The sequence below is a fragment of the Humulus lupulus genome, chromosome 2, assembly GCF_963169125.1.
Source record: "Humulus lupulus chromosome 2, drHumLupu1.1, whole genome shotgun sequence".
Lineage (NCBI taxonomy): Eukaryota > Viridiplantae > Streptophyta > Magnoliopsida > Rosales > Cannabaceae > Humulus > Humulus lupulus.
In genome coordinates, this window is record NC_084794.1 from 120,315,819 (window position 1) to 120,332,780 (window position 16,962).

Consider the following 16,962-nt stretch of genomic DNA (forward strand, 5'->3'; position numbering starts at 1 on the left):
ATGAGGCGATGGCACGGGCCATTTCTTTTGGCTGTAGAGAATATAGAGTGCAGCAAGCATCCTATATCCGTTCGGGGTTATTTGAAAGGGGGCAACTCCAAAATAGTTGGCCACCCCCTGAAAAAATGAGTGAAGAGGCAAGGTAGCCCCTGCCTCGATATGAAACCTCGACCAGGCGCTGAAGGCGCCTCCAGGAAGATTCGCCCCTTGGTCTGGTTTGGGTCTGACTAAGGTCACCCCTGGGAGACCGTATTTCCTTAAGTAATTGGCGATCATTCTGATAGTTACCCTGCTTTCAGAAACTACATACCACTCAACATCCGGCTGAATGGCGTGTCGAGGGCGGACATGTCTTTGGATGTTAGGGTCGGGATCATTTTCATCTCGACCACTGGTCGAGGGAGCATCAGCCAAAGCAGCAGGCTGATGAGAAGGGTCGGAAGTTTTCCTTTTCTGGGCTTTGGTTTTGGTGCGAGCCATATTTCGGGTCAAGATTGGGGAAGTGTTTGGATTAGTACGAGAAAATGGAATTTTGGGTATCAATGACTAGGGTTGTTCTTCATCCTCGAGCAGTTGAGCTAGCAGGCCGTCGTCGATGGGTCTTTCTCCTCCCCATGGGTCTTGCATGTAAACTGCAAATAGACAAAGGAGGAGATAAGACGCACAGTCTGGGAGCTTATGTTGAAAGTTGGAATAACGTTGCTCGCATCTACGACCAGCAGCATTCTAACCGAAACACTAAGTTTTATGCGAAAAATTTGAAAAACGGATCAAAAAGTGAAAGTAAAAAGTTTTTATGGAAAAAGCTTTTTCGACTCCAAAGGGGCGGGAAAAACTCAGTTTTTCAGCTAGCCTAAAAATCGAATTTTTACTTCGATTTTACGCCCTAAACCCATGATCCTGACTATCAAACTGATTCCTAACTTCTACAGAGCAAAACTACACTACCCTATCAAGCATCAAACGGTATATACAATATCCTCATGAATTTCTACCCAAGAGCACAAAAAGTTTCAGAACTCAAAAGCAGTATGCATGGCATCTCAAAGGGTTTAAAATACGAAGAAATTTACCTGGATGAAGGTTGAAGATTCTGAAATGGGACGACTTTGGGCTTGCAAACAAAGAACCCTTAAGCAAAGTGACGGAAGACCTTCGAAGTTATGAGCTATGGGATGGAGTTCTTGGTAGGAAATGGCAAGTAAAAGGTTAAAAGGTGAATGAGAGGATTATTTATAGAAGTTGAGATGTGTTGAAAAGGGGTAATCATGAGTTACCTTTTTCAAGGCATGGGGGAGTGTAACAGCCGTTGGAAAGGTTACTTGGAAACTGAAAAGGCATGATTGGACGTGATTAGATCACAGTTTTCAAGAACGCACAAGAAGCTCTGACAGATTCTGTGGGGCATACGAAAAGTTAGTTTTCTAAGTTTACTTATTGCTGGTCGCAATAAATAAACTTGGGGGGCAAATGTTTATCCAAAAAACAGTTGTTGATGACGTGGCAAGAATTTTCGACACGTGGACGAACATGTTGCGAAATTTAAAGCTATGCAAGTGCACACAGTCGCAAACTTGTAATAAAATGGTAAAACCAAGTATCGTCCTCAAGGACTGATTTATCAATTACCAATCAATTAATCCCTTAATTCTATTTGATTAAGCAATTATCAGAGATTTTAAACTAAGAAAAATACTAACAAAGCGCAGTGAAGAATTAAACAAATTAACAAAGAAAACACAATTAGGACAATTATGATTCTCTATTTTTCCACCCTGTTATTCCCTAATGCAAGCATCTATATCCCCTTCTCCCTATTCAAGAATAAGTTGCAACAATAATTCATAATCTGGTCAAGACTTATGAAATTCAATCTAAATGACAACTTCCTATATTTCTATGGTAAGTTGAATCATGTAGAGGGCATTAGCCACGCAACTCAGAAAATAAGCAAATAACCTAGATACTTTCGTTCTAAATTAAATTTGCATCCAAACAATCAAAGCATATCAAATTTCACTTTTCAGATTTTAATTTGATTCATAAAATAGCAATTAGAGGTGATCAATCAATAATCGCACAATTAACATAGATTGCAAGGAATTGAAAGAGATGAAGAAGAATATCAACTTTGCATTAAACCATAACAAGGGTTTCCAAAAGATTCACATAAAAGCCCTAAAAGAAAATTTAGCCTATGATATTCATTCTAGCAATAAGATAATTCAATTACAAACATGAAAATTGACAGAAAAAGATGATGAAAACTTAGGGACGAATCCTCCAATATGGTGTTCTTACTCCAGCCGTCGTCGTCTTTAGCCCTCTTTCAGTCGCATATATGATTCCCAAAAACCCTACTGAAAATTCCCTCTCGAAAAGACTGAATTGCCCATCAAAAATAACCAATTATGCCAGAAATCGCGACCCCAGCGCTATAGCGCTAAACTCAGAAACAAAACGGGGAAAAAACTAGGCACCAGCGCTGTAGCGCTCTTTTGGTAGCGCTATAGCGCTAAAGTCAGGAACTATCTTCCTGAAAACTGCTTCCCAGCGCTGTAGCGCTGATGTTGTAGCGCTGTAGCGCATAAGTCAGTGCTAAAGCTCTTCAAGAATTCTTCCTAGCGCTACGGCGCTCCCAAGGTAGCGCTGTAGCGCTACTTACAGAAACACCCAAAAGTCACAAATCCGTCTCGATTTCCTTCCATTTTCGCTCCTTTTCAATATTTGCAACACTTAACGTCAATTACCCTGAAACAAGAACAAACGAGCATAAATCTGAAATAAAACAATCCTAACTAAAGAAAAATAACCTAAAAACTAGAACCATAAACGAGCCTAAAACTCGTTTATCAAACTCCCCCAAACTAAATCTTTACTCGCCCTCGAGTAAATCCTAACTTAAACTAACAAAACGAAACAAACACAAAACGAACACATTAAACCATCATTACTATCTATACTACTTTGCCAAAACTCATGAACTCTCAATTGCAATAACAATAACCAGAATTTCAGCTCAATTGCCTTAAAGTCCGATTTGTAAAGTTCAATTAGGGAAATCACAAATATATCATGAAAATTACTGCAACAATTGGACTCTATCATATATGCTCAACTCCTTTCAGACAATTCCACAAACCAAATTTTCAATACGCTTTGCATCACTTGACCTTCTCCACTAATGTCAATAACATGTGTTTTGAAATCAAGAGGACTTTCACAGGTTATAGCTTGGCTTAGGCAGGGGTAGATAAAATTGTCATTTAAGCTCAGTCGTTACCATAAGCATAAAACCTTAAAACCAACCAAATTTTTTTTTTCTTTACCACACCAAAAATCGCCCTTTTATACAATTAGAGAGAGAGATGACAACACTTTTCATTATTTTTCTTCTTTTCTTTTTCTAGACCTATCACTTTTTTTTTCAAATCACACTCCCCCAAACTTATTATTTTCTATACATATATATGATCAAGGAGTGTGACAAAGTGATAATATATATATATATTTTTTTTCAAAGACTTCTCTCTCTCTCTTTTTCGTTTTTGTACAATCATACTGTATTCCCATCATACCAACTTCTTACTATTTTTTCCTTCTTCTTTCCCACAGATTATATGCTTATGATAACAAAAGGAAAGGAAAACAAATATAAAGAAGTTAAGAAATTTAGGCTCAAAAAGTATGATCAAGAACAAAAACAAAGTTTAAGGTTCAAAAAGGGTGACTAAGGATAATAATCAAGGTTGGCTTGAAAGACACAATCGATCCAATAAAATTGCCTAAATCACTTTTCTAAACACATGTCATCAAGGATTTCGCCTCAAAGGCCAAACAATGCAAGTTCTATCAAATTCAAATTGTCATACCACCAACCCTAGTCCAACATATATAATAAACTCCAAAATGTTGCATTTTCAAAACATATTAAAAATTTCCCACAAAACCTTTAAATTAAACGCTAAACCAATTGAACCAAGCACACAGTTGAATTCAATTTCCTTTTCATGAACAAAAACAAAGCAGCAACAGACACGAATGATGGTTTAACGATAACACTACAACTCAAAAACAAATAAAAACAGAAAAATAAAAACAGCATAAGCCCCCCCCCCCCCCCCCCCAAACTAAAGATGCACATTGTCCCCAATGTGATAAAAAATAAAAACAGAGGAAGAGAACTTACCTGACCAGCCACATCAGTATGGCGGTGGTGGTGGATGGAACGAAGGGCCTTCGAAAGGCTGAGATTGCGGAGGTTCAGGTGCAGGAAAACCAGCAAAAGACGGTGGTGGAGGCGGAGGGTAAAACGGAGAGTACGGTGGATAAGGTGGAGGTGGAGCAAAATACGTGCGATCTGAATCATCTAGCGACCAGCGGTGCACCAAATTGCTTAGTTGAGCCACATGACTCACTTCATAATCATAACGCTGGCCTAAATACTGATTCACCATATGCTGCTGCTGAACCACATATTGATTCTGTTGGATTAGATAATCCAACTTCTCATTAACTTGCTGCAATCTTGAATTGCTATCGCTACCCACTAAAGCTGGTTCATCGTCCTCCTCCACAGCAGCTTCCATACGGCGCTTTCCCTTTTTTCTTGCTTGTGGCACATATAAAGAAGGCTCGGGATAGTCATTCATCAGATTAATGGATAATGGTTGCTGCAGCGAATGATAGATATCAGTAACGAACTCTGGGACACCAGCCTTACAGCATAACATTGTGATGACTGATCCATGGGCCAAACCACCAGTAGTGTGCCCTTTTTCAATGAAATTGATGTTGGCCTTAATCCAAATACCCGGATTAACACTCATCCCCTGCATCAATGCGTACATTAATAAGGCTTGATCCTTAGTCATATCAGATACATGACTAACAGGCATGAATCGAGCACAAACAAGGAACGCCCAAAATCTCGCCTCCCTGTTAAGCTGGCATGATGCTATACTTTTAGGGAGGCTGCCAGATAAATTCCAAGGGGCGCCTTCAAAACACAGTTTATCAGCCACGGCCGTAAAATCTATAGAACCGCCCAAGAATTGGGCATATTCCTCCTCCTCTTGTTTGATATGCGGGACCTTGAACACCCTATTAATCGCTTCAGTAGTGAAGGGCACACGTTTTCCTCGAACAAAGACTGTGTCATTGTGTTTATCTCGTAGGTTGGCATAAAACTCATACACCAACGACACATTAGCCTGAGCCAGCCTTGTTACAAAATCGCCCCATTTCCTATTCATGAGATTCACCCGAACCCGTTCAAAGATCGGATGAGCAAACGGTTCAGACTGAAATTCCACTTCTCTCTCGGAGATCAAAGGTTTCCTGACAAATTTCTCATACCGCTCCTGAGCCTGGAAATTGATAAATCGAGTCTCATCATACTCATGCTCAGAACTTTCTTCCCTGGATTGAGACGCAGGAGCTTGCCCCTTCCCCTTGTTTCTACCCGCTCTTTGCTTGGGTGCCATTATCTCTATGATCACCAAACCACAAGACAAAATTTTTACAGCACCTCCCCTCTTTATGGACCTTTTTCCTCTTCACAAACAGTAGCAATATTCAACCTTTCAAGCAAATCAACTAGAATCCCCAAACCCAAACCACAGAAAGGATTTACCCTCTTCAATCAAACAAGGCCAGCCAATCCCAAATATCACAGCAACACAAATCGTAAGAGAGTAGGGAAGAAAAACACTTACCAAACCTTTGCAATAAATTCCCTTACACTTGAATGTGAATACCCCCTTCAGAATTTCCTCTTTTTGCAAGAATTTGGATCAATGAAATTCTAGGGTTTCAAAATAGATTTGGGGCAAAATTGAAAGAGGTTGGAATGGAAGGGAAGAAAAAAAAGAAAATAAGATGAAGAATGAAGGAAAAATGGAAGGTGTGTGGGGGAAATTTCTGGGAAAAAGGCTGTAATGGCAAGGCTATGGAGGTATGGAGAGGATAGGAAGAAAGAAATAAAGATGAAGAAAAAGAAAGAAGAAGAAATGAGGGAAAAAAATCGCACCTTTCTGATCATTAAGTGATTCACTGGGCCGAGCGCTATAGCGCTATATGAGTAGCGCTATAGCGCTCATACGCGATTTGGGAGTGGGCCTCTGGAACAAGCGCTACAGCGCTTTTAAACCAGCGCTATAGCTCCTGAAATCACCACTTCTTTTTTTTTATTTTTTTATTTTATTTATTTATTTATTTATTTATTTTTTATTCTTTTTTTTTTCACGATTTTCACGGTTCAAAAATACATAAAAAATAAAAATAAAAATAACAACTAAATACAAAATCCCATCATTGTTCAAAACCAAATAAAATAAAATAAAATTCACAATTGAGAACTGCCTTCTCAAAGCGCTGTCTTTAACGTCATTTAGCCGGACGCTGGATCCCTCTTCAAAGAGGCTTCAGAAGAAGGACAGACTTTGCTTGATCGAAAGTACCACCCAAGTAAGGTTTCAATCTCTGGCCATTGACTTTAAATAAAGCACCTGAATTTCCCCGAACTTCTACAGAGCCATATGGAAAAGCTTGAACTACAGTGAAGGACCCTGACCATCTTGACTTCAATTTGCCAGGAAACAGTCGAAGTCTTGAATTGAACAGAAGTACCTGCTGCCCTGGTTGGAACTCCCTTCTGATTAAGTTCTTGTCATGCCAAGCCTTTGTTCTTTCTTTATAAATCTTGGCATTCTCATAAGCCTCATTTCTGAACTCGTCAAGTTCATTCAGTTGCAACAGCCTTCGTTCACTAGCAGCATTCCAATCAAAATTCAACTTTTTCATAGCCCAGAATGCCTTGTGCTCCAATTCAACTGGTAGATGACACGCTTTACCAAACACCAACCTGTAAGGAGACATGCCTATCGGTGTTTTGAATGCAGTTCTGTATGCCCAAATCGCATCATCTAACTTTTTCGACCAATTCTTCCTCGAACTGTCAACGGTCTTCTCCAGGATGCTCTTGATTTCTCTATTCGAAACTTCAGCTTGCCCATTTGATTGAGGATGGTAAGGCAAAGCTTTTCGGTGATAAACTCCATAACGAGCCAACAATGCATCCAGTTGCTTATTCACAAAGTGTTTCCCTTCATCACTAATCAGAGCTCAGGGAGTACCAAATCTAGTAAAAATATGTTTCTGCAGAAAATTAAGGACAGTTTTTCCGTCATTGGATCTAGTTGCTGCAGCCTCCACCCATTTAGATACATAATCCACTGCCAATAGAATATATTCATTGTTGTAAGATGGTGGAAAAGGCCCCATGAAATCGATGCCCCATACGTCAAACAGTTCTACCTCAAGAATCCCTTGTAGAGGCATTTCGTTTCTCCTCGAGATATTGCCAGTTCTCTGACATCTATCACAAGCCTTGACAAACACATTGGCATCCTTGAATAATGAAGGCCAATAGAAACCGCTTTGTAATACCTTAGCCGCCGCTCTTGATGCTCCAAAATGCCCTCCGCATTGTTGAGTATGATAGTGATTAAGAATGGACTGCATCTCTTCTTCAGGAACGCACCTTCTGATAATCTGATCAACACAGTGCCTATAGAGAATAGGTTCCTCCCAATAGTAGTGTTTCACCTCAGAAAAGAATTTCTTTAATTGCTGCCTTGACATTTCAGAAGGCACAATCTTGGCAACTAAGAAGTTCACTATATCTGCAAACCAAGGGACAGCTAAGGTTTCACTTACCCCAAACAACTGCTCGTCAGGAAAATGATCATTGATTTGCACTGCTTTCTTATTTTCAGTCTCCTCCGCCTCAAGTATAGAGAGATGATCAGCTACCACATTCTCGCTGCCCTTTTTGTCACGAATCTCCATGTCAAATTCTTGAAGCAACAGAATCCATCTAATCAGGCGGGGCTTGGCATCTTTCTTTGACATCAAATATTTAATGGCAGAGTGATCAGTGTAGACAATCACCTTGTTGCCAATCAGATATGGTCTAAATTTGTCGCAAGCAAACACAATAGCTAGCAACTCTTTTTCTGTGGTGGCATAATTAAGCTGAGCATCATTTAGAGTCCGACTAGCATAGTAAATAGACCTGAATACCTTGTCAATCCGCTGTCCCAGAACTGCCCCCACTGCGTAATCACTGGCATCACACATCAACTCAAAAGGCAATTCCCATCTCGGAGCTATCACAATTGGAGCAGAAATAAGCTTTTCTTTCAAGAAATTGAACACCCTCAAACATTCGTCATTAAAATCAAAGACAACTCCATTCATAAGCAGATTCGAAAGAGGCTTAGACACCTTTGAGAAATCCTTGATGAATCTTCGATAGAACCCAGCGTGACCAAGAAAACTTCTAACTCCTTTTACTGAAACTGGTGGAGGCAGCCTTTCAATGGTAGAAATTTTCGCTCTATCTACCTCAATTCCCTCACTTGAAATTTTATGGCCAAGAACGATCCCCTCTTTTACCATAAAATGGCATTTCTCCCAATTCAACACCAGATTAGCCATCTCACAACGACGCAGCACGTTCTTCAAATTACCCAAACAGAGGTCGAATGATGAGCCAAAAACAGAGAAGTCATCCATGAAAATCTCAATACACCGGTCTACCATGTCTGAAAATATGGCCATCATGCACCGTTGAAATGTTGCAGGGGCATTGCATAGTCCAAATGGCATTCTCCTGAAAGCAAATGTGCCATAAGGACATGTGAAGGTTGTTTTCTCTTGATCCTCTGGTGCAATAGCGATCTGATGATACCCAGAATACCCATCCAAGAAACAGTAGTAGCTGTGGCCTGCCAATCTATCAAGCATCTGATCAAGAAAAGGCAAAGGAAAATGATCCTTCCTTGTTGCCTTATTGAGCTTGCGGTAGTCTATACAAATCTGCCACCCCGTTACAGTCCTTGTTGGAATGAGTTCATTGTTCTCATTTTTCACCACAGTCATTCCACCCTTCTTAGGTACCACTTGCACAGGGCTCACCCATGCACTATCAGAAATTGGGTAGATCACCCCAACATCCAACCATTTAAGAATCTGGTCCAATACTACATCCTTCATGGCTGGATTGAGTCTTCTCTGGGCCTCTATGGATGGCTTGCTATTCTCCTCCAATAAGATTTTATGCATCACTGTCGCTGGGCTTATTCCTCTAATATCTGCCAAGGTCCACCCAATGGCCAATTTATGCTCCCTTAAAACCCTCAACAGTTTCTCCAATTCTACCTTTGACAGGTCAGCTGACACAATGACCGGTAAGGTTTCATTCTCTCCCAAATAAGCATATTGCAAGTGATCTGGGAGAACCTTTAATTCCAACGGTGGTGGCTGCTGAATGGAGGTTAGCGGTTTTTCAGTCGCATCCGCTAATTCTTGGAACTTTTTCCAATATGGTAAGAAAGAATTTATCCAGTTGACACATTCTCTGATCTCAGCGTCCTCATCATCATCGCCTTCATCACCCAATAATACTGCCTCTAAGGCATCACTGCTCATCCTTCTCTTGGAGACTGCCTTTTCTATCACATCCACACTAAAGCAACTGTCACTAGCCACCGGATACTTCATAGACTTGAAGACATTAAAGACCACCTCATCTCCTTGAACTCTAAGCTTAAGCTCTCCTTTTTGAACATCAATAAGAGCTTGGCCTGTGGCTAGAAATGGCCTACCAAGAATAATAGGGACATCTGTGTCCTCCTCCATGTCCAGAACAATAAAGTCAGCGAGAAATATGAACTTATCCACTTTCACAAGAACATCCTCAATAATACCTCGTGGATGTGTTAACGATCGGTCTGCGAGCTGTAAAGTGACAGTTGTTGGTTTTGCCTCCCCCAAACCAAGTCTTTTAAACACAGATAAGGGCATCAGATTGATACTTGCCCCCAGATCACATAAGGCATGCTTACATTCAAACTCGCCAATGGTGCAAGGTATGGTGAAACTCCCCGGATCTCTCAGCTTTTGGGGTAACTTCCTTTGTAAAATAGCGCTGCACTCTTCAATGAGTGCTACAGTCTCATAGTCCTCCATTCTCCTTTTCTTTGACAGAATCTCCTTCATGAACTTAACATAACTGGGCATCTGCTCCAAGGCCTCCGCAAAAGGAATGTTTATGTGCAGCTTTTTAAACACCTCAAGAAACTTAGAAAACTGTTTATCAAGGGTAGTCTTTCTAAGCCTCTGAGGGTATGGAACTCTAACTGGCTGCTCAATGGAAACTGGGGGACTCTGATCTGACTTCTGATGGTCTTCAGTAACCCTTTCTGAATCAGACTGTGCACCCATCTCTTTTTTCTGAACTACTGCCTGTGGAGGTCTAGGCTGCTCTGTTTGCTTTCCACTCCTCAGAGTAATTGCCTGAACTTGCTCCTTGGGGTTTACTTCAGTATTACTAGGCAAGTTTCCCTGAGGTCTGTTATTGAGCATATTGGCCAACTGCCCAACCTGTGTCTCAAGGTTTCTAATGGAGGATCTGGTCTCAGTCATGAATTGAGTTTGTGTATTAGTAAGAGTCAACAGGGCAGCTTGCAGTTCATTAGGTCTCTCAGGTTGAGGCATTGGTTGTTGAGGCCTAGGCTGCAGTGATGACGAAGCTTGATTCATAGGTGGCTGAGACATGTTATTCTGAAACTGGCCCTGAAACGGAGGTTGTTGGCCTTGATTATTCTTCCACGAAAAATTTGGATGATTTCGCCACCCTGGATTGTAGTTGTTGGAGAATGGGTTATTGAGTGGCCTCTGAAAATTTCCCACCGCTTGAATTTGGGCGTGATCCATTGGGGTGTTATTATTACAGATAGGGCACTGATCGAAAGAATGAGCACCGCCACACATTTCACACCTCACTGCCATCTGAACCGCATTAGCAGACATACTACTCTGTTGCAACTGCTTGGTCAAAGAGGCTACTTGCGCTGTTAAAGCAGTAATCGCATCTAGCTCATGCACCCCAGCTACCTTTCTAACTCCTGATGATCTTTCCTCTGACCACTGATGGTTGTTTGTAGCCATGTCCTCCAGCAGCTCATAAGCACCAGCTGCACTCTTGCTCATAAAAGTACCACCTGCTGCAGCATCTATAATAGTTCTGGTTGTTGGACATAAACCATTGTAGAAATTCTGTACTAGCATCCACTGTTCAATGCCATGATGAGGACATCTTCTCAGGAGTTCCTTAAACCGTTCCCAAGCTTCATACAGTGACTCCCCGTCATTCTGGCAAAAGTTAATATCTCTCCCCTCAGTTTAGCAGCCTTTGACGGAGGGAAAAATTTGGATAAAAATTTCTGAGCCAGATCTTGCCAAGTGACAATGGAGTTTGGCTGCAGAGAATTCAGCCAACTCTTAGCTCTGTCCCTTAGAGAAAATGGGAAGAGCCTAAGCTTGATTGCGTCATCACTCACCCCATTATATTTGAAGGTTCCACACAACTCCAGGAAGTTGGACAAATGGGTGTGAGGATCTTCAGAGGGCAACCCATTGAATTGCACAGAGGACTGCACCATTTGTAAAATAGCAGGCTTGATTTCGAAGTTGTTGGCCTCTACAGCTGGTGGGCGTATACTATTTTGTACTCCCGTCAGAGTAAGTAGCACATAGTCTCTCAGACTCCTCTCAGCGTTGGTCTGAGCCTGAACCCCTTGGACAACTCCTGGATTTATACCATTCCTGCCATCCCCATCATTCTGTGCCATCTTCACAGAATTCTGGGTCTCTCTCTTATTCTTTCTGATTTGATTGCAAGACTTTTCGATCTCGGGATTCAGAGGAACAAGTGTGGCTTTTCCTTTCCTGCCACGCATATACCAAAATTCACCTGAGATAGACAAATTAAGCAACTAAACAGATTAGAAACGAGAGAAATAAAAATCAAATTAGAATAAAAATTAATTAGACTGATATTGATAATTTTCAGTCCCCGGCAACGGCGCCAAAAACTTGTTGCGAAATTTAAAGCTATGCAAGTGCACACAGTCGCAAACTTGTAATAAAATCGTAAAACCAAGTATCGTCCTCAAGGACTGATTTATCAATTACCAATCAATTAATCCCTTAATTCTATTTGATTAAGCAATTATCAGAGATTTTAAACTAAGAAAAATACTAACAAAGCGCAGTGAAGAATTAAACAAATTAACAAAGAAAACACAATTAGGACAATTATGATTCTCTATTTTTCCACCCTGTTATTCCCTAATGCAAGCATCTATATCCCCTTCTCCCTATTCAAGAATAAGTTGCAACAATAATTCATAATCTGGTCAAGACTTATGAAATTCAATCTAAATGACAACTTCCTATATTTCTATGGTAAGTTGAATCATATAGAGGGCATTAGCCACGCAACTCAGAAAATAAGCAAATAACCTAGATACTTTCGTTCTAAATTAAATTTGCATCCAAACAATCAAAGCATATCAAATTTCACTTTTCAGATTTTAATTTGATTCATAAAATAGCAATTAGAGGTGATCAATCAATAATCGCACAATTAACATAGATTGCAAGGAATTGAAAGAGATGAAGAAGAATATCAACTTTGCATTAAACCATAACAAGGGTTTCCAAAAGATTCACATAAAAGCCCTAAAAGAAAATTTAGCCTATGATATTCATTCTAGCAATAAGATAATTCAATTACAAACATGAAAATTGACAGAAAAAGATGATGAAAACTCAGGGACGAATCCTCCAATATGGTGTTCTTACTCCAGCCGTCGTCGTCTTTAGCCCTCTTTCAGTCGCATATATGATTCCCAAAAACCCTACTGAAAATTCCCTCTCGAAAAGACTGAATTGCCCATCAAAAATAACCAATTATGCCAGAAATCGCGACCCCAGCGCTATAGCGCTAACATTGTAGCGCTATAGCGCTAAACTCAGAAACAAAACGGGGAAAAAACTAGGCACCAGCGCTGTAGCGCTCTTTTGGTAGCGCTATAGCGCTAAAGTCAGGAACTATCTTCCTGAAAACTGCTTCCCAGCGTTGTAGCGCTGATGTTGTAGCGCTGTAGCGCTTAAGTCAGTGTTGAAGCTCTTCAAGAATTCTTCCTAGCGCTACGGCGCTCCCAAGGTAGCGCTGTAGCGCTACTTACAGAAACACCCAAAAGTCACAAATCCGTCTCGATTTCCTTCCATTTTCGCTCCTTTTCAATATTTGCAACACTTAACGTCAATTACCCTGAAACAAGAACAAACGAGCATAAATCCGAAATAAAACAATCCTAACTAAAGAAAAATAACCTAAAAACTAGAACCATAAACGAGCCTAAAACTCGTTTATCAGAACACGTGGCAGAGATGTTGTTCGCCTATCGACCAGAAATATTTCTACATGCGAAGTTCAAGTTTTATATACGACCAGACTGGTCGTATACTCCATGCATTTATGTAAAGATCTGTACAGTTGTAATGATATCCGAGAATATCTCTTCATTATGACCTGAAAATCCGATTATTAAGGAAATATATTATTCGATTCATGTAACCCTTCTTGAGCCTATAAATACATAAGAAATAGCTCAAGGAGGGGATCCTTTTCTCTTTTCCGAATTAGATTACTACTATCCATCGTTTGTATTTTTTTCTTCTTCTAAGGTCTATGAAACTCAGGAACCCTAGTTCTTTGATCACACCTTTGGAGCTCAATACCAATAATATTATCAAGTGGACGTAGGTTATTACCAATCACTGGGGTCGAACCACTATAATACTCTGTGTTCTTTATTTTCCATTAGATCGTTTTCTCAAGCTCTATATTATTTTTCTGTCGTTTTCTAGACTCCGTGTCGTTGACCAAATCAAGGGTCAACATATATATATTTACATGGCTACATGACATATATATAAATTACAATAATATTTTAAAAAAAATTAATAATAGAATAAAATAATCATAGAAAAAAGTCATAGTGTAGAGTAGTATACATGCATAAACTATTTTTAGTTTCTAATATATCTCGCAATGTCCTTGGTGAATTTGATGAATAAAAAGAGTCACAATCACTTGATAGAAAATAAACTATCACACAAATTTATAAGATACAAAAATGATATGTATTGTTTTATTATTTTTAAATAAATATGATTTAATTACTTGAATTATTATAAAATATCTTAAGAATATTATATTTTAATTAATTAATTAATTTTTATTTAAGTTTATGTTTGTTCTAGTTTTTGAATTTGGTAGAGACAACAATAGATTATATATTATATGTTTAATATAATATTAATATTATACATCGGTTTTAAATTTAAATTTGTTGCTAGTTTTTTTGTTTAAAAAGAAGTTTGTTTCTAGTTGATAGTAGATTATATTATGTTATATATTTAATATGATATTATTCTAATACGTGAAGTTTAAGTTTAATTAAATTTTATTTAAGTTATAAAACGTATGATTTTATTATTTTTAAATAATTGTCATTGTAAAATATATCAAAAATATCATATTTTAAATTGTTTATTTATTTGATTTGATTTGAGTTTAAATCATGTTTACAATCTACCATTAAATATAAGAATATTTTGTTATATATAAGAATATTCCGTTAAAGTTAATGAAAAAAAATAAAAAACTGTTAAAACTAAGAATTTCCATTATCTACACACTTATTATATAAAAGATATATATATATATATATGGATAGTATAATACTTACACAGTACACTAATGCTTCAGTAACTCACTAAAATTTAACACTGGGATTCCTATGTTTATATATCTATACCCCAAGCTATCAACCACCACCACCACCCCCATTGTAACGCCCTGGATAGCCAAGACCGCTACACTGTGTGTTTATAAAGTGCCAGACTTGCTAATCAAGTCACTGAATTAAAAATCGTGTTACTAAAACTGTAAAGGAACTAGGGTTTAAAATGGTTTGGTCTCGAAAGTTCTAAGACCGTTTACAAAAGTTATATGATTCAGATACAATAACCAGCCATACTAAGGCAAAACAAGCGGTTAGGTAATCCCTGTCCTGATCCACTTCTCGACCATGATGATCGAGCGGTTGGCTATGTACATTCCACCTTGGAGCTCTCCATCTCAGGCTTGGTCCAGCTTGCTCTTGCCTTTACCTGCACCACGTAGCACCCGTGAGCCAAGGCCCAGCAAGAAAACACAGCAACAGAGCATAAGCAACCAACAGACAAATCTATAACCCACAATGCACCACAAGTTCTCAAACATGTTATCATTCAACATGACTAAGTATCCAACATACCAAGCATATCAATTCACATCACATATCACTTCACAAATGATAACTAGGGCTAGCGCTCTCAGGCTGCTTCCTCCGTTATCCCACCGGCTCCAGCTTGATTAAGCCGAGCTTAGTGAATATTATCGGCTACCAGTGGCCAAGCTGTGCCTTGTGCGCAGATACTATGTACATCACTCTTAGGCCGCTTTACATGTCCCATGGCGTAATACCATCATTGACACGATACAATTCTCGGGAGCACTTAGTCCCATCACAAACATGTATTCGGGTGCAGTTTTCTTACCTTTCAACTCACTGGCTTTGATCTCTCGACTCCTTGAGCACGACCCCCCTCGAGCCCTAGCGTTCACCTAAACACAACCATAGCCAAAGTCACCATCAACCCTCAAGTCCAAAACCTAGCCCCGGGGCCAATCCCGAGACCCCCGGGAAGTCCTAGTTCCACCAAACAAGGTGGTGGAACTAAACCCCAAACCTTAGGTCAAAAACCCTTGCAAACAACCCTAAAATCCACTTCAGAACGCAGGGTAGTGCTACATCGCTCAAGGAAGGGCGCTACAGCGCTACAGACAGAAGCCAAAATCCCTTCAGCACCATGGCCTAGCGCTACAGTGCCCAAAGGCTAGCGCTGTAGCGCTAGTCACAGACAGACTTACACCAATTTTCCTCTTCTGCGATTTTCTCGAACCAAATCGAAACAAAACTCTTCCAACTCTTTCCCAAACTCAAAAACAATCTCATGACCATATTCCACTCATCCCAAGCACCCCAAACATCTAGAACTCAAGCACAGGCATCCACAAACTCAGAATTCACCATAGCCACTCCTAAGCTCTTAAACTCAGTAAAAACCAACTGAATAACAAGGTTAGAGTTTAGGCTTTATACCTTTGATAGAATTTTGACCACAAGCTGTCTCTAGACCCTCTTGGCTTGCTTCTCCTCAGCCTTAAGCCTGAATTCCCTAAGGTTCCATCCAATTCAACTTAAGCACCATAGCTCAAAAACCAGAAATAGAAATTGAAGAACTCTAGTGTCTTACCTCAAGTGCTGATGAATCCTTGTTATACCTCTGCCAATTTCTCAATCTTAGACTAGGATCCTTGATGCTTAATTATCCTAGATCTCCTCTGAGCTTAACTCCAGAAATCCTCAAGAAACAGGTGAAAGAAATGTAAACCGACTGAGAGAAACTCTCTCTGTTTTTCTCTCTTTCTTTTCCCTTCCTTTCAGACTTCTATAATATTCTACAAATCCCACTAACATAAAGCCTTGGTATTACTTAACTTCTGTAAGCCAAATGACTAGTATGCCCTCCCCATTAAGCTTAAACCCTTTAATCCACTTAAGGGCATTTTAGTCATTTTACCCAATTCCCGCTAATTCCTCGAGTGTCTCTAATATTTCCCGCTTAATTCCCGATACCTAATTAGTCACCAACAATATTCCTCAATGTCAGAATAGACTCCAGTATATTCACTAAATTCCCATTTATACCCCTAAGCTCACCCCGAGCCGGGTATAAATCCCCGCCATGACTTTTCCGCTACTTTGCTCACTAGGATCGTCTCGAGTCACAGATCACAGATATATCCACATAATAATGTGGTCTCGACAATTATCACATATATTAGTACAGTTATGCCCACAATGGCCAAAATTACGATTATGCCCTTCTAACCTAATCAGGGCCTACATGCATACTAATACACTTAGTCATGCA

At 39.6% G+C, this 16,962-nt stretch overlaps 1 non-coding gene across 1 annotated transcript; it reads left to right on the forward strand.

Moving 5' to 3' along the window:
* Positions 1–11,146: 11,146 nt before the first annotated feature.
* On the forward strand, positions 11,147–11,252 carry LOC133820608 (small nucleolar RNA R71). Its single transcript, XR_009887014.1, has one exon. It is a non-coding gene; the product is annotated as a small nucleolar RNA R71 (small nucleolar RNA).
* The last annotated feature ends 5,710 nt before the right edge of the window (positions 11,253–16,962 follow it).